Here is a 9,486-nt window from a genome sequence, read left to right on the forward strand (position 1 = left end):
TGTGGGGCTCGATCCCAGGACCCCGAGACCATGACCTGAGCCAAAGGCAGATGCTTAACCCACTGAGCCACCCAGGCATCCCAAAAACTGAGTTTGATTTAAAAGAAATAAAGTAATCTAACAATTCCTATACACACACATTTTTTGGTGATATCCTTGCCATACGTTTCAGACTAGACAGCTTTAAGCCGAGGCATATGAATGATGCTGCTTGAAAATGTTTAAAGCGTGCATCAACAACACTTGCTTCTATGTGAGATGCTAACACTATCGCATTGTCTCTTCTTAAAAACTTAAAAGAGGAAGCAGTGGCCAAAAGGAGGATTAGCCCCCACACAAAGTCAGGTTTCAGGTACTGACTATTTCTGGGAGGTTGAAATACACATTCCAAGGCTGCGGGCTGCTGTCTGCTCTACTTCATTGCCAAGTGCAGTTGATGCGGGAGAAGCAGAATCAAAACTGCTGCACATTAAACCCAGTCACTGGATTATGACACAGTCAGTGAACATTCCCGCAGAAGCCTTAATGTGCTCACTTAAAGACATGTCTATGTCTTTAAAGAGCTGCCTGCAGTCACAGCAAACTCAAGCAACCATTTAGGCAATTTTTTTTTCATTGTCATCAGAGTTGCTTTTCCCCTAATTTCCCTGGGATGATTGTTTGTGCAAACAGGGAAAGGCAGAGAGGCGAAATGAAGCTGACTTAATGTGAGGCTTCTCTCAGCCAGAGCTCAGAGGATGACAGTCTGCCCACCCCGCTCAGGTGCTCTTTGCCTGGGCTGCCGGAGGCTTTCTACCCCAGAAAGCGGACATTCGTGAGCTGCATAAATATCATTTCTGGTTTTTCCCAAGTATCATTTGTTTGGAGCATATCTGGTTTTCTTTTTCTTCCTTTTCGTTGAACTTACTTTAATATTACTAGTCCTCAGTATCCAACACCAGGTTTCTGGCTTTGAAACTTGTCATGTGGACAGCTGAGGCAGGAAGGAAATGGGGAGCACTTTCTTGGCACTCCTGCCTCTTGCTGCCACAACAATCATCCCTCGAATGTGTTTACTTTCAAGGACAGCATTTGAGGAGCCATACAGTGTGTGTCTGAAATAAAAATGCATTTAATAATGAAGCATGGTTGAGTTTATTTGAAGGACGTTGCTGTTTGCCTCACTCTGCTCAAACCTTCCGGGACTGAGGCCGGGTCAGGAGGAATGACTCTCTGGGCATGCTGCTTATTATTATTATTTTTTTTAAGATTGTATTTATTTGAGAGAGAGAGAGAGAGGAAGAGAGAGAGGGAGAGAGCTCACACAAGGGCGTGCAAGTGCAGGTTGGGGGAGGGCAAGGCGTGCTGACTGTGCACTGAGCTGGGAGCTGGCCCTGGGCTCCAGACAGGGCTCTATCTCATGATATGACCCTGAGACCATGACCTGAGCCAAAATCAAGAATCAGATGCTTAACCAACTGAGCCACCCAGGAACCCCTCTCCAAGCGTGTTCTTAACTCAGCGTGACAGATGTCTCTATCCTAGGCTGGTTCTAAAGTTGTTTGATGTCTTGGGCCCAGCTCTGAAGGCTAAGCAGCCACACCACAAGGAGATGGAGTTGGTGAACTTTTCATCCAGGTTTCAATTGGCCCCAGCCACTGCCGACGTGTCAGGAGAGACTCTGAAACAGACAGGGGAGGAGTGTGCAAGCATGTGTATGTGCGTGCACATGTGTATACATCCACGCATACGTATATATGTGCTTATATAGGGCTGTGTGTATGTTTGTGTGTTCGTGTGGTATGCAGGTACCCATACAGGTGTGTGCATATATAAATATGTGTGTGTGTTCATATACGTGTCTGTATATAATATGTATATAATGTGTATTTAACAGAAATCAAATGTTCACTTGGCATATTTATTTATTTTATATTTCAAGGCTGGAAAGAGCATGTTTTCAGTCTTGTGTACAGAAGGATTCCATGCCTGGAGAGCCCTGGGGCAAGGGAGTCTGATTGCGAAAGCACATTGGCCCCTTGTGGTCAGTTCCTTTTGACTCCTGAGGGCACCACCTTCCCCCAGTGAAATATAAACTCCCTGGAGCTCTTTCACATCCCCGGAGACTATGCCTCTGTCACCATTCTGGGGAAGGACACTGCCCAGTGTGCTGGGAACAGGAAGAGCTTTTCAGAGATTTGGATGGTGTTACCAAGCTTACATTGATTCTGTTCTTCTACAACTAAAACATCAGAAGGAAAATGATACAAGGAGATCTTGGGGCATCTTCTGTTTGGAGCTCAAGCTAGGTCCCCCGGGTAGGATTTGAGTAATTGCCGCCAACTGTAGGATGAGGCAGCCCTGGAGGTAACTGGGAACTTCGGGGCAGGTGGGACGGAGGGGCCGTTGAGCGCCAAGGCATACTTCCAATCTGAGGATTCTGGAGAAAATAAGAAGCCGTTTTCTTCGGATGAGAATGGCTTATCTTGTTCTTTCAATTGCAAGGGTCCAGACCATTTGGGCCATTTGGCCTGGAAACAGAGACCCCGGTACTCCTAGGTTCAGCTGCGTGCGACGCCGTTCTGCAGAGCTCATTTCTTACTGGTCTTCATAAATCCCACTGCTGTCAGCTCAGGTTTTATTTGTGGGAGCTAACACAGGCAGTGGCCAGGAAGGAGCAGAGCGAGCCAAATTGTCCATCCGAATCTATTTAGCATCAAATACTGAGAAGTAAAGCAACTGAGAGAGGGGGGAAGGCAGAGGAGATGCTCTGGTGGAAGCCTGTGAAACATTGAGACCACTTGGCAGGAAAGCCTCAGATAAATCACCAGTGGTCTGCACCTCACAAGGAGACACTTCAGTCCCTGGATATCCTGGTGGGGGGTAAGATACAGGGTAGAGAAGCCAGTCAGTTCCCAGGGAACATGGGGATAGTACAGGCACCCCAAGCATTTTCACACAAACCTCCATTCTCTGCACCACTCGAGTCAGCAATCTACAAATCTCTCACCTGTCAACTTGATCCCTGCACTGTAGTTATGGGGTGCGGTTGGGGGCGCTCACACAGATGGCCCCACAATGTTCCATGGACCCAGGCAGATACCCCATGACCCGGCTGCCCGCCACGGCGACTCAAGGATCAGCCAGTTCACCAATCCCTCTCCCAGAGTGTAGTCCCCACTGCGGCATCCAGAAACGCACCAGCTCTGCGGGAGGTTAGATGACTCCCCCTTTGGGAGCACAGAGAATCTACAACCTTGCACTTAGTATGGAGACAGTAATAGTATTAATACTAGCTAATAGTTTTTGAATTCTATACGCTCATTTCTGTGTCACTGAATATAAGTTGCTTCATTAAATATTTTTTAAAAGTGTGGTTTTCTAGGACCACCTCTTCAGTGCTAAACAGATTGGGAGGTCTTCTCTCCAGTGTGTAGCACAGGTTGACCCTGTATTTGAGTTGTTTAATAGGGAAGAGAACACTAGGTCATTTCTTTCCAATGAAAAACAGTGGGAACCATAAATGGAATTCTAAATTTACTAGTCACCATATTAAAAAAAGAAAAATACACAAACAAAATTAATTTTAATAACAGCCCAATACTTAAAATATTATCATTAAAACATGTAATTAACGTAGAACTATTTTACATTCTTTTTCTGTACTGTATTTTATGCTTACACTCACCTCAATTTAGACTCGTCACATTTCAAGAACTGTGTAGTCACCTTTGGCTGCTGGCTACCATATGCTCCAGGTTGAGCTTCTCTGAGCTCTAATTCCACAACAAACCCCTAGCTCTCTAGACTTCACTGGCACCAGGATGAAAATCTGTAAGAAGCTATATGAAAAGTTTTTATTCCATTAGTGACAACAATAGTAACAAAACCAACAGGACTTTTTAGAGTATATATTACTGTAGATACTCTATTAAGAGCTTTACATGACAGATTGCAATGCATCTCGACTAAACCTTGGGAGACATATGCTGCTATTATATTCTTTAGAGTTGAGCAAGTTCAAAGTTAGTGTAGTTCTGTAGATTACTCAAGGCTGTACAGTTAGCACATGGCAAGCTAGCTCTGAGTCTAGGTAGGCCACCTGGTTCCAAACCTCTACAAAAAAAGACAAAAGAAGGTAGCCTTGGGGGTATTCCTCAGGTCTTCATGGTGTCACATTGGATTTAGGCAAGCAGACTACGCCAGGTGGAAAAGAAACGCATGCACTGAAGAGATGAGGAAGGATCCCAATGATATAAGATGAGGACGAGAGCTATGATTGAGACTATGAAATTCCCTGTCCCTCCCCACTGGAGATATTTCTTGTCTAGCAAGCCTCAAAGTTCTGAGCTAAATTATTAAGCAAAGCTTTCCTGTTGTTGACAGTGCATTTGCATTCTTATAGGTGACTTGAGAATCTTGAAGAATCAGATATGAGTCTGTAAGGACAGCATCAGCATGTGGGTGTGGGGTGAGAGAAAGTTAACTTTGGGCATCAGGGTGAAATGTAATGCTTTAGATATTCATTTATACAAGGGCAAGTTCTTGGTGGAAAGTCAAAGGGGAAAAGGCCCTATCACCCTAATTTTTAAAGGTCTCAGAGCTATAATAAATATGTGAGTTCAACCCCTCACTTATTATTTTAATCTTCACAACTAAATCCCCCCTAAATATGTCAAGCACAGGGGAGTAAGAGTGATAAACTATCACAGCATGAATTTTGAAGTCAGGAAGACCCCAGTCTAGTATTGTATAATTTACTAATTTCCCTCTCTAAACCTGTTTATTCGCTCATAAAATGTGGGCAGAGCATAGTTCACTGAGGTGTTCTGAGTTTTAAAGGAGAAACTATAATAGTGTATGGATCGGGGTCCCTGAGTGGTACAGATGGTTAAACCTCGACTCTTGATCTCCGCTCAAGTCATGATCTCAGGGTGGTGAGTTCAAGCCTGCTTCAGGCTCCATGCTCAGCAGGGAACCTGCTTGGGATTCTCCTTCTCCCTCTGCCTCTGCCCCTCCCCGACATGCTCTAGCTGTCTCTCCCTGTCTCTCTCTGGGGAAAAAAAAAAAAAAAAAAGTATGGATCATAGAAGATGTCTAAAATGTCCAGTAACAGAGAACTCTCTGCCCTCTGAGACAACATCTTTTATTTCTGGATACGGTATTAGTCTCCTGTTGCTGCTATAACAAATTACCATAAATTTAGTGGCTTAGTTGGTATAAATTTATCTTACAGTTCTGTGAATCAGAAATCTGTATAGTCTCACCAAACTACCATCAAGGTATTGGCAGGCTGTGTTTCTTTCTGGAGGGAGAATCCTTTTCCTGCTTATTCAGATCATTGAACCAGTACAGTTCTTTACAGTTGCAGGACTGAGGTCCCTGTTTCTGGCTGGCTATGAGCTAAGAGCCATCCCCAACTTCTAGATGTCACTGGAATCCTTGGTTTATGGCCCCTTTCCTCCATCTTCAAAGCCAACAATGCTGATGGATGTTCTATCTCTCTGACCCACTCTTCTACCTCTCTCTTCCACTTTTAAGGACTCATCTAATTAGATTGAGCTCAACCAGATAACACAGAATTATCTTCCCACCTCATGGTCCATAATCTTAATCACATCTTCATGTTTGCCTTGTAAGGTAACATCTCCAGTTTCTGGGGGTTAGGTGTGGACATCCTTGGGAGGGACACTATTCTGCTTCCCTTGGATACCTCTTCGAGAGTTTCCTCTACTGATATTACTTGTCATTCCTTTTGTCGCAAAGCAATGTTTTACTTTTTTTTTTTTTTTTTTAAAGATTTTTTTTTTTTATTTATTTATTTGTCAGAGAGAGAGAGTGAGTATAGGCAGAGGCAGAGAGAGAAGCAGGCTCCCCGCCGAGCAAGGAGCCCGATGTGGGACTCGATCCCAGGATGCTGGGATCACGACCTGAGCCGAAGGCAGCTGCCTAACCAACTGAGCCACCCAGGCGTCCCAGCAATGTTTTACTTTTTTAAAGTTTTTATTTAAATTCCAGTTAGTTAACATACAGTGTAATACTGGTTTCAGGTGTACGGTTTAGTGATTCAACACTTTGTACAACACCCGGTGCTCATCACAAGTGCTCTTCTAAATTCCCATCACCCATTTCACCCATCCCTCTGCCCACTTCTGCTCTGGAAACCATCAGTTTGCTCTCTGTACTTAAAAGTCTGTTTCTTTGAGGCGCCTGGGTGGCTCAGTTGTTAAGCATCTGCCTTCAGCTCAGGTCATGATCCCAGGGTCCTGGGATAGAGCCCTGCATTGGGCTCCCTGCTCAGTGGGAAGCCTGCTTTCTCCTCTCTCCCTCTCTCTCTGCAACTCCCCCTGCTTGTGTTCCCTCTCTTGCTGTGTCTCTCTCTCTGTCAAATAAATAAATAAAAATCTTTTTTAAAAAAGTCGGTTTCCTTGTTTGCCTCTCTCTCTCTCTTTTTTCCCTTTGCTCATTTGTTTTGTTTCTTAAATTCCATATATGAATTCCATATATGAATTCCATATATGAATGAAATCATATGGTGTTTGTGTTTCTCTGACTGAACTTATTTCACTTAGGATAATACTCTTTAGCTCCATCCAAATCATTGCAAATAGCAAGATTTCATTATTTTTTATAGATAAGCAATATTCTACTGGATATATATGCCACATCTTCTCTAACCATTCATCAGTCTAGGGACACTTCGGCTAAATGAAAAGCTTCTGCACAGCGAAGGAAACAGTCAACAAAATGAAAGATAACCTACTGAATGGGAGAAGATATTTGTAAGTGACATATCAGATAAGGCGTCAGTATCCAAAATGTATAAAGAACATATTAAACTCAACACCCCCAAAATGAATAATTTAATTAAAAATTGGGCAGAGGACATAAATAGACATAAATAGCAGAGAGCCTGATGCAGGGCTCAATCCCAGGACCCTAAGATCATGACCTGAGCTGAAGGCAGAGGCTTTAACCCACTAAGCCACCCAGGCGCCCCCGATGTCCCTCTTAAAGTAATAAATTTTATTTTCAGGAATGAGCTATGTAATGGTAGTATTGGTGCAGATCACTACTATTTACTGTGATTTTTATTGTGATTCTTATTGTGTGCCAAGCACAGTGCCAAGCATCAGGTATGTTTATATGTATATACATAATCTAATTCAATCCTCATGATATCCCCATGAGGTAAGGTCTAACTGTCCTTTAACAGATGAGGGAACATCTTATTTACCAAATGGTAGCTATTGTTAACACATCAGATGAAGCCTTAGCGTGTAAGTTATTTTTAATCATAGTAAACTCTAAACAGCATTATCGATTCACAGTTCTTTTTCACTGTGTAAAACAATAATATTCACATAAAGTCTTCAAATCTTCTCATAAATAGGTAAATTTCTCAAGGTTGTATCAGCCTGCACTCTTATCTGATAAATGTCCAAGATATTAGTCTCTTTCTTGGTCAAGGTTCCAACTCGTTCTTCCTGATTCCCTTCTTGGGCCTCCCCCCCATCTTGAGATCTCCTATTTTGGCTTCCTCTCTGGGCTGCCTCTTGCTGCAGTCACCAGGGCACATGCTCTTGACTCCAGCACTACACTGGCCTCTCTTCTCCTATAACAGGTAATAATCATTAGCTTGTGTTTGAAAATCACTTGAACCCTCTGCTTAAATGATTTTGGTCTTTCCTTCAAACATCATAAAATAACACATCCCAGGGTCTGCCTGCCATTTCATTTTACATCTTAGTGAGAGCTTTTTTTGGCTTGTGAAGACCTTGGCTTATAGCTCAAGTACTGGACTTTTTTTTTTTTTTTTTAGCTCAATTTAAAAAATGTTTTTCTACCACTTGGGACAGCATAATTCAAAGGAGAGATGTGCTGGAGAAATGAATTTGGGTATTGCAATATGAAAGTAGCTGACATATATCAAAAAAATGTTCCAAATCCAAGGACAATTGGAAAATCCTGAAGCCATTGGAGCAAAAACCTCCACGTCTTCCACAGGCCCAGGAGGTCAAGTGAAGGGTGTCTGGAGGTGAAGTCCGGAGCCTGTTTACTCATTTCTCTTTTCCCTGAGGCTTTCCCCAGACACTTCATCTATTACAGACTCAACTCTTCGGGCCAGAAATCACAGTCCCATGTCCTCTTTAACAAAGGGCTGAATCAATAGCTGCCAGACTCAGTTCTTGGGCTGGAAGTGTTCTCATGTGAAAGCCTTGGGTGGCGGATGGGATGAGAAAAGGACATGCAAGTGGTTTCATGAGACTTTTCTGAGCTATTTGTGTGGTGCCTAAGGTACTACAGATGTCGAACAGTTCAGATGCCGAACAGTTCAGCTTTAACTATCATAATAACACTTTAAAAAAAAATAGAAAAGGTTTGGTTTAAGCCATCCTGTGTATGGCCACACTGACCCCCAGACTTGGAGGTCACTTAACTACTGTGTATGTGGATCTGACCTCTCATCCTGGAGATCTGAGAACCTCACATTGCACTGGGCAGAGAGAATCATTTTAATTTAATTATTTTTTTAGTCACACCTACAGATGGCTTCAACTGTGGTAATTTGGGGACAATCTCTCCTCAGGGTCTGAGGAGAGATGCTGTGTTAGGAGCGAGATGGAAGGTTAGCTCTTTCTCATGTGAAGGCTAAGTTTTTCAACAGAGTGAGTGAGGAGCTGAAGTCGCTTCCTTCAAGAAGAAAAGAGATCTGTCCCAGGAAACAACTCACAGGAAGTCCACTAGTGTTGGGGGAAGGATATACGGAACCAGAGCAGATGAGATTCTGTTGGCCAACCCATCCAGGGCAGAGAAAGTCTGCTGATCATCAGGGAACAGTCTGGGCCCAAGGATGTCACAGTCACACTTACCACTGCCTGGTGGAAAGCCTGGGAAAGAACAGAGAGTCCTAAAGCACCAAGCCAATGAAAGCCAGCATCTCATCCTGGATAGGAATATTCTCTGGCTCACCCCAGGCTATGTTGGCCAGTTTGCTTTTGAATTTATCTGCCCAGATCTCGTGGACTTTTTCTCCTAACAGCCAAATATAAAAATCTATTCCTGATTTTAATATGGACAATCAAATGAGGAGAAATTAAAAGGATGCAGAGTGAATGTCAACCCTGTGTGTCTCTGTTTTCTTCCACTATGGCCACTCCTGGGACCTCAGTGGTTCTCAGTGAATTGTTTTCCCACCATTAGTTGTAACCTGGCTGATTTCATTTACTGGTGTGTTTCCAACTTGAGCCAGGCCTGGCACATAGTGAGTGCTTAGTAAATATTTATGAGAAAATTTGAGGGCTTCATGTGAATATCATTGTTTTACACAGTTAGGAAGACAACTATGAATTGATGGTGCTATCTAAAATTTTCTATTATTAAAAATAACTTGCATTCTAAGGTTTCATTGGCATATAAATAATAACTACCATTTAGTAAAAATGTAAAATGTGCTATAAATTTATACATACATCTCCAAACTTCCCAATGATTCAGCAAGGTATG

The sequence above is a fragment of the Martes martes genome (assembly GCF_963455335.1).
Source record: "Martes martes genome assembly, chromosome: 14".
Lineage (NCBI taxonomy): Eukaryota > Metazoa > Chordata > Mammalia > Carnivora > Mustelidae > Martes > Martes martes.